Source organism: Drosophila sechellia, unplaced genomic scaffold (genome assembly GCF_004382195.2).
Source record: "Drosophila sechellia strain sech25 unplaced genomic scaffold, ASM438219v1 U_225, whole genome shotgun sequence".
NCBI classification, from domain to species: domain Eukaryota; kingdom Metazoa; phylum Arthropoda; class Insecta; order Diptera; family Drosophilidae; genus Drosophila; species Drosophila sechellia.
The window spans coordinates 15,277-23,954 of record NW_022611166.1 but is presented as its reverse complement, the minus strand read 5'-3'; the positions used below and the strand labels follow the sequence as shown (position 1 = coordinate 23,954).

Below are 8,678 nucleotides of genomic sequence, written 5' to 3'. Positions count from 1 at the left end.
TTAAAGAGTTTTTAACAAGAGGTGTCAGAAAAGTTACCATAGGGTAACTGGCTTGTGGCGGCCCAAGCGTTCATAGCGACGTCGCTTTTTGATCCTTCGATGTCGGCTCTTCCTATCATTGGTGAAGCAAAATTCACCAACGTTGGATTGTTCCCCATGCAAGGGAACGTGAGCTGGGTTTAGACGCGTCGTGAGACGGTTAGTTTTACCTACTAATGACAAAACGTTGTTTGCGACAGCATTCCTGCGTAGTACGAGAGGAACGCGCAGGTAACGGAGCCAATGGCACAATACTTGTTCGAGCGAACAGTGGTATGACGCTACGTCCGTTGGATTATGCTGAACGCCTCTAAGGTCGTATCCGTGCTGGACTGCAATGATAATAGGGGCAATTTGCATTGTATGGCTTCTAAACCATTTAAAGTTTATAATTTATTTTTAAACGACAATGGATGTGATGCCAATGTAATTTGTAACATAGTAAATTAGGAGGATCTTCGATCACCTGATGCCGGCATAGTTACATATAAAAGCATTATTTTAATACAATGACAAAAGCCTAGAATCATTGTAAACGACTTTTGTAACAGGCAAGGTGTTGTAAGTGGTTGAGCAGCTGCATACTGCGATCCACTGAAGCTTATCCTTTGCTTGATGATTCGATAAATAAATGATTTTTTCCTGTAGCCAAACCTCGTCATCAATTTAGTGACGCATATGATATTGTCCCTATCATATAATTAATATAAAGACTTTAAATGGATTGTGTCAAGTTGCCAACACCGTCTCGTCAATTTAGTGACGCATATGATATTGTCCCCTATCATATAATTAATATAAAGACTTTAATGAATTGTGTCAAGTTGCCAAAACCTCGTCATCAATTTAGTGACGGCTATGATATTGTCCTATCATATAATTTTTGATATAAAGACTTTAAAGAATTGTATCAAGTTGCCAAACACCTCGTATCAATTTAGTGACGCATATGATATGTCCCTATCATATAATTAATATACAGACTTTAATGAATTGTGTCAAGTTGGCCAACACCTGTCATCAATTTAGTGACGCATATGATATTGTCCTATCATATAATTTTTGATATAAAGACTTTAAAGAATTTGAATCAAGTTGCCAAACACCTCGTCATCAATTTAGTGACGCATATGATATTGTCCCTAATCATAAATTAATATATAAAGACTTTAATGGATTGTGTCAAGTTGCCAAACACCTCGTCATCAATTTAGTGACGCATATGATATTGTCCCTATCATATAATTAATTAAAGACTTTAATGAATTGTGTCAAGTTGCCAACACCTCGTCATCAATTTAGTGACGCATATGATATTGTCCTTATCATATAATTTTTGATATAAAGACTTTAAAGAATTGTATCAAGTTGCCAAACACCTCGTCATCAATTTAGTGACGCATATGATATTGTCCCTATCATATAATTAATATAAAGACTTAATGGATTGTGTCAAGTTGCCAAACACCTCGTCATCAATTTAGTGACGCATATGATATTGTCCTTATCATATAATTTTTGATATAAAGACTTTAAAGAATTGTATCAAGTTGCCAAACACCTCGTCATCAATTTAGTGACGCATATGATATTGTCCCTATCATATAATTAATATATCAGACTTTAATGAATTGTGTAAGTTGCCAAACACTCGTCATCAATTTAGTGACGCATATGATATGTCCCTATCATATAATTTTTGATATATAGACTTTAAAGAATTGTATCAAGTTGCCAAACACCCGTCATCAATTTAGTGACGCATATGATATTGTCCCTATCATATAATTAATATAAAGACTTTAATGGATTGTGTCAAGTTGCCAAACACCTCGTCATCAATTTAGTGACGCATATGATATTGTCCTTATTATATATAATTTTTGATATAAAGACTTTAAAGAATTGTATCAAGTTGCCAAACACCTCGTCATCAATTTAGTGACGCATATGATATTGTCCTATCATATAATTAATATAAAGACTCTAATGAATTGTGTCAAGTTGCCAACACCTCGTCATCAATTTAGTGACGCATATGATATTGTCCCTATCATATAATTTTTGAATATAAAGACTTTAAAGAATTGTTCAAGTGCCAAACACCTCGTCATCAATTTAGTGACGCATATGATATTGTCCCTTTCATATAATTAATATAAAGACTTTAAATGGATTGTGTCAGTTGCCAAACACTCGTCATCAACTACTATATTATGGTTGCGCCGACCTCTCATATTGTATTCTCTTATGTGTTCATAGGATTTTGACATTATACGAGTAAATTAAATAATATACATATGAAAATGATTAATTATTATATGTATAAGGGAAAAAATGATGAAATATTCCCATATTATCTTAGTATTATAGAGGAAAGACCGTTGCCGACCTCTGATATTGTTCAAACTTATGTATTTATATGATTTTGGCAATTATATGAGTAAATTAAAAATATACATATGAAAATGGTTAATTATTATATGTATATGGGAAAAATGCTAAGATATTCCCATATTCTCTTAGTATTATAGAGAAAAGCCATTTAAGTGAGAGGGTATAGTAGTGTAAACGACCGGAATTACGACAGAGGGTTCAAAAACTACTATAGGTAGGCAGTGGTTGCCGACCTCTCATATTGTTCAAAACTTATGTATTCATATGATTTTGGCAATTGTATGAGTAAATTAAATAATATACATATGAAAATGATTAATTATTATATGTATAAGGGAAAAAATGCTGAAATATTCCCACATTCTCTTAGTATTATAGAGAAATCCATTATAGTGAGAGGGTATAGTAGTGTAAACGACCGGAATTACGACAGAGGGTTCAAAAACTACTATAGGTAGGCAGTGGTTGCCGACCTCTCATATTGTTCAAAAACTTATGTATTCATATGATTTTGGCAATTATATGATTAAATTAAATAATATACATATGAAAATGGTTAATTATTATATGTATATGGGAAAAATGCAGAGATATTCCCATATTCTCTTAGTATTATAGAGAAAAGCCATTTAAGTGAGAGGGTATAGTAGTGTAAACGACCGGAATTACGACAGAGGGTTCAAAAACTACTATAGGTAGGCAGTGGTTGCCGACCTCTCATATTGTTCAAAACTTATGTATTCATATGATTTGGCAATTGTATGAGTAAATTAAATAATATACATACGAAAATGATTAATTATTATATGTATAGGGAAAAATGCAGAGATATTCCCATATTCTCTTAGTATTATAGAGAAAAGCCATTTAAGTGAGAGGGTATAGTAGTGTAAACCACCGGAATTACGACAGAGGGTTCAAAAACTACTATAGGTAGGCAGTGGTTGCCGACCTCTCATATTGTTCAAAACTTATGTATTCATATGATTTTGGCAATTGTATGAGTAAATTAAATAATATACATATGAAAATGATTAATTATTATATGTATAAGGGAAAAAATGCTGAAATATTCCCACATTCTCTTAGTATTATAGAGAAAATCCATTATAGTGAGAGGGTATAGTAGTGTAAACGACCGGAATTACGACAGAGGGTTCAAAAACTACTATAGGTAGGCAGTGGTTGCCGACCTCTCATATTGTTCAAAACTTATGTATTCATATGATTTTGGCAATTATATGATTAAATTAAATAATATACATATGAAAATGGTTAATTATTATATGTATATGGGAAAAATGCTGAGATATTCCCATATTCTCTTAGTATTATAGAGAAAAGCCATTTAAGTGAGAGGGTATAGTAGTGTAAACGACCGGAATTACGACAGAGGGTTCAAAAACTACTATAGGTAGGCAGTGGTTGCCGACCTCTCATATTGTTCAAAACTTATGTATCATATGATTTTGGCAATTGTATGAGTAAATTAAATAATATACATATGAAAATGATTAATTATTATATGTATAAGGGAAAAAATGCTGAATATTCCCACATTCTCTTAGTATTATAGAGAAAATCCATTATAGTGAGAGGGTATAGTAGTGTAAACGACCGGAATTACGACAGAGGGTTCAAAAACTACTATAGGTAGGCAGTGGTTGCCGACCTCTCATATTGTTCAAAACTTATGTATTCATATGATTTTGGCAATTATATGATTAAATTAAATAATATACATATGAAAATGGTTAATTATTATATGTATATGGGAAAAAATGCTGAGATATTCCCATATTCTCTTAGTATTATAGAGAAAAGCCATTATAGTGAGAGGGTATAGTAGTGTAAACGACCGGAATTACGACAGAGGGTTCAAAAACTACTATAGGTAGGCAGTGGTTGCCGACCTCTCATATTGTTCAAAACTTATGTATTCATATGAATTTGGCAATTATATGAGTAAATTAAATAATAAACATATAAAAATTAATATTTATTATATGTATAAAAAAAAAAATAATCATATTATATATGAATAATGGAAAAAAATGAAATGTTCCTATAATCTCTTAATATATAAGAGAATAGACCGTATGTTGGGTGGCAAACGGAATTGAAAATACCCGCTTTGAGGACAGCGGGTTCAAAAACTACTATAGGTAGGCAGTGGTTGCCGACCTCCCGCATTATTCGAAATATTTATTTCGGATTATGTTTATATTGGTTACATAAAATAAAGTATATTATTATCCGTACAAATTTGTTTCTCAGTTCTATAGAACACGGGACTTGGCTCCGCGGATAATAGGAATATACGCTTTTTAGATAATATCGTTGAAACAAAAGTCAAGTTTCTATTATATATAGAATAACAAATCGTTTCCATATATTATCGTTAATTTTTGGAGGCAGGCAATATTAATTTATTACCTGCCGTATAGTTGGATTATTATATCGTTACGGTATAATACAAATATGGATTCTTATGAAAGAAATATAAAATTATATATTAAATGTGGAAATATTATCATATGCGCTTGGTTTTATGTTATATATTACCAGAGAGATATATGAAAAGAGATAAATTTTAAATTTATCTTCAAAATGCAAATGATTTAACTTAATATTTATATTGGTTAAACAAAAATTGTACATGTGTGGATACAATAATTATGTATGTTGGAAATAAAATGATATTTTATAATGAAATATGTATATATAAAAAGATAAAATTATAGAAACATATATATTACAATAATTATATGAAATTCTTGTTATATTGGTAAAACAAGTATAAATTAAAAATGAAAATATGGATTACGAATGCTATATAAAAATGGCCGTAATCGAATAGATTTTTTACTTATATTTATATATTTAAAATTTTACCCAAAGGCGAAATATTGAATTTTATTCAATATAATAAAAATCATGGAATTATATAAAGTGAAAATCTATATATCTATTATATTGCTTATTTCGATTCAAAAATATGAATGGAATATGAAGGAAAAACATTATTCTGGTTGATCCTGCCAGTAGTTATATGCTTGTCTCAAAGATTAAGCCATGCATGTCTAAGTACACACGAATTAAAAGTGAAACCGCAAAAGGCTCATTATATCAGTTATGGTTCCTTAGATCGTTAACAGTTACTTGGATAACTGTGGTAATTCTAGAGCTAATACATGCAATTAAAACATGAACCTTATGGGACATGTGCTTTTATTAGGCTAAAACCAAGCGATCGCAAGATCGTTATATTGGTTGAACTCTAGATAACATGCAGATCGTATGGTCTTGTACCGACGACAGATCTTTCAAATGTCTGCCCTATCAACTTTTGATGGTAGTATCTAGGACTACCATGGTTGCAACGGGTAACGGGGAATCAGGGTTCGATTCCGGAGAGGGAGCCTGAGAAACGGCTACCACATCTAAGGAAGGCAGCAGGCGCGTAAATTACCCACTCCCAGCTCGGGGAGGTAGTGACGAAAAATAACAATACAGGACTCATATCGAGGCCCTGTAATTGGAATGAGTACACTTTAAATCCTTTAACAAGGACCAATTGGAGGGCAAGTCTGGTGCCAGCAGCCGCGGTAATTCCAGCTCCAATAGCGTATATTAAAGTTGTTGCGGTTAAAACGTTCGTAGTTGAACTTGTGCTTCATACGGGTAGTACAACTTACAATTGTGGTTAGTACTATACCTTTATGTATGTAAGCGTATTACCGGTGGAGTTCTTATATGTGATTAAATACTTGTATTTTTTCATATGTTCCTCCTATTTAAAAACCTGCACTAGTGCTCTTAAACGAGTGTTATTGTGGGCCGGTACTATTACTTTGAACAAATTAGAGTGCTTAAAGCAGGCTTCAAATGCCTGAATATTCTGTGCATGGGATAATGAAATAAGACCTCTGTTCTGCTTTCATTGGTTTTCAGATCAAGAGGTAATGATTAATAGAAGCAGTTTGGGGGCATTAGTATTACGACGCGAGAGGTGAAATTCTTGGACCGTCGTAAGACTAACTTAAGCGAAAGCATTTGCCAAAGATGTTTTCATTAATCAAGAACGAAAGTTAGAGGTTCGAAGGCGATCAGATACCGCCCTAGTTCTAACCATAAACGATGCCAGCTAGCAATTGGGTGTAGCTACTTTTATGGCTCTCTCAGTCGCTTCCCGGGAAACCAAAGCTTTTGGGCTCCGGGGGAAGTATGGTTGCAAAGCTGAAACTTAAAGGAATTGACGGAAGGGCACCACCAGGAGTGGAGCCTGCGGCTTAATTTGACTCAACACGGGAAAACTTACCAGGTCCGAACATAAGTGTGTAAGACAGATTGATAGCTCTTTCTCGAATCTATGGGTGGTGGTGCATGGCCGTTCTTAGTTCGTGGAGTGATTTGTCTGGTTAATTCCGATAACGAACGAGACTCAAATATATTAAATAGATATCTTCAGGATTATGGTGCTGAAGCTTATGTAGCCTTCATTCATGGTGGCAGTAAAATGTTTATTGTGTTTGAATGTGTTTATGTAAGTGGAGCCGTACCTGTTGGTTTGTCCCATTATAAGGACACTAGCTTCTTAAATGGACAAATTGCGTCTAGCAATAATGAGATTGAGCAATAACAGGTCTGTGATGCCCTTAGATGTCCTGGGCTGCACGCGCGCTACAATGAAAGTATCAACGTGTATTTCCTAGACCGAGAGGTCGGGTAAACCGCTGAACCACTTTCATGCTTGGGATTGTGAACTGAAACTGTTCACATGAACTTGGAATTCCCAGTAAGTGTGAGTCATTAACTCGCATTGATTACGTCCCTGCCCTTTGTACACACCGCCCGTCGCTACTACCGATTGAATTATTTAGTGAGGTCTCCGGACGTGATCACTGTGACGCCTTGCGTGTTACGGTTGTTTCGCAAAAGTTGACCGAACTTGATTATTTAGAGGAAGTAAAAGTCGTAACAAGGTTTCCGTAGGTGAACCTGCGGAAGGATCATTATTGTATAATATCCTTATCGTTAATAAATATTTGTTATAATACAAATAAATACAATTTACCAAAATAAAATATTACAAAATGATTCCACGGAATCAAAAGTTAAAGTCAAAATAAAATGAAGATGGCTTTTATTTTATATGTGGGGCTTGGCAACCTCATAAAAAGACTTTAACATTATTAATGTTGCTGTGCGTATTTGTGGCAGTACTTACTACAACAACGGCGTTTCCTATAAAAACAAATTCTCGAAAATGGAAATCGAAGAAACTAAACTAAATTCGAAAGTAGAAGTCGAATTAAAATAAAAATAATTTTGAATGTGTGGTAATCAAAATAAGTGTGTGTGTATATGGACCATAATATACACGCGTTGCGAATATGTATTGTTCATCTATGTTATGAGCATACGTTGGCTAATGCAACAACCTAAAATATACAATGTTTGTACCTGTCATCCATCAGGTTAATGTTTTATATAAATTTTGCAGTATGTGTCACCCAAAATAGCAAACCATAACCAGATTATTATGATACATAATGCTTATATGAAACTAAGACATTTCGCAACATTTATTTTAGGTATAAAAATAAATTTATTGAAGGAATTGATATATGCCAGTAAAATGGTGTATTTTTAATTTCTTTCAATAAAAACAATATTGACATTATATAAAATTGAATTATAAAACTCTAAGCGGTGGATCACTCGGCTCATGGGTCGATGAAGAACGCAGCAAACTGTGCGTCATCGTGTGAACTGCAGGACACATGAACATCGACATTTTGAACGCATATCGCAGTCCATGCTGTTATGTACTTTAATTAATTTTATAGTGCTGCTTGGACTACATATGGTTGAGGGTTGTAAGACTATGCTAATTAAGTTGTTTATAAATTTTTTATAAGCATATGGTATATTATTGGATTAAATAATGATTTTATTCATAATATTAAAAAAGAAATGAAAAACATTATCTCACATTTGAATGTGAAAACGAAGAGAAATATTTTCTTTTTCAATCAAATAATACTGAGAAATGTCTAGCATAAAAAATTGAAATATTTTTCATCTAGAATTGTCTCTTATTAATGATTCGGAAAAAGAAAAATCTTGGTTTTGTTATTATTCTTCGTTGGTTCGTTAAATGGATAAAAATGACTTTGCTTACAAGAACTATTGGAACTATTTATAACGAATTTAATTGATTGTTTTATCATTTATAT

The 8,678-nt window shown here is 33.0% G+C and overlaps 2 non-coding genes across 2 annotated transcripts; both read left to right on the top strand.

Annotated features, from left to right (window-relative positions):
- Positions 1 to 5,461: 5,461 nt before the first annotated feature.
- LOC116802808 lies at positions 5,462 to 7,454 on the top strand. Its single transcript, XR_004363149.1, has one exon. It is a non-coding gene; the product is annotated as a small subunit ribosomal RNA (ribosomal RNA).
- Positions 7,455 to 8,140: 686 nt separating this feature from the next.
- On the top strand, positions 8,141 to 8,319 carry LOC116802807. Its single transcript, XR_004363148.1, has one exon. It is a non-coding gene; the product is annotated as a 5.8S ribosomal RNA (ribosomal RNA).
- The last annotated feature ends 359 nt before the right edge of the window (positions 8,320 to 8,678 follow it).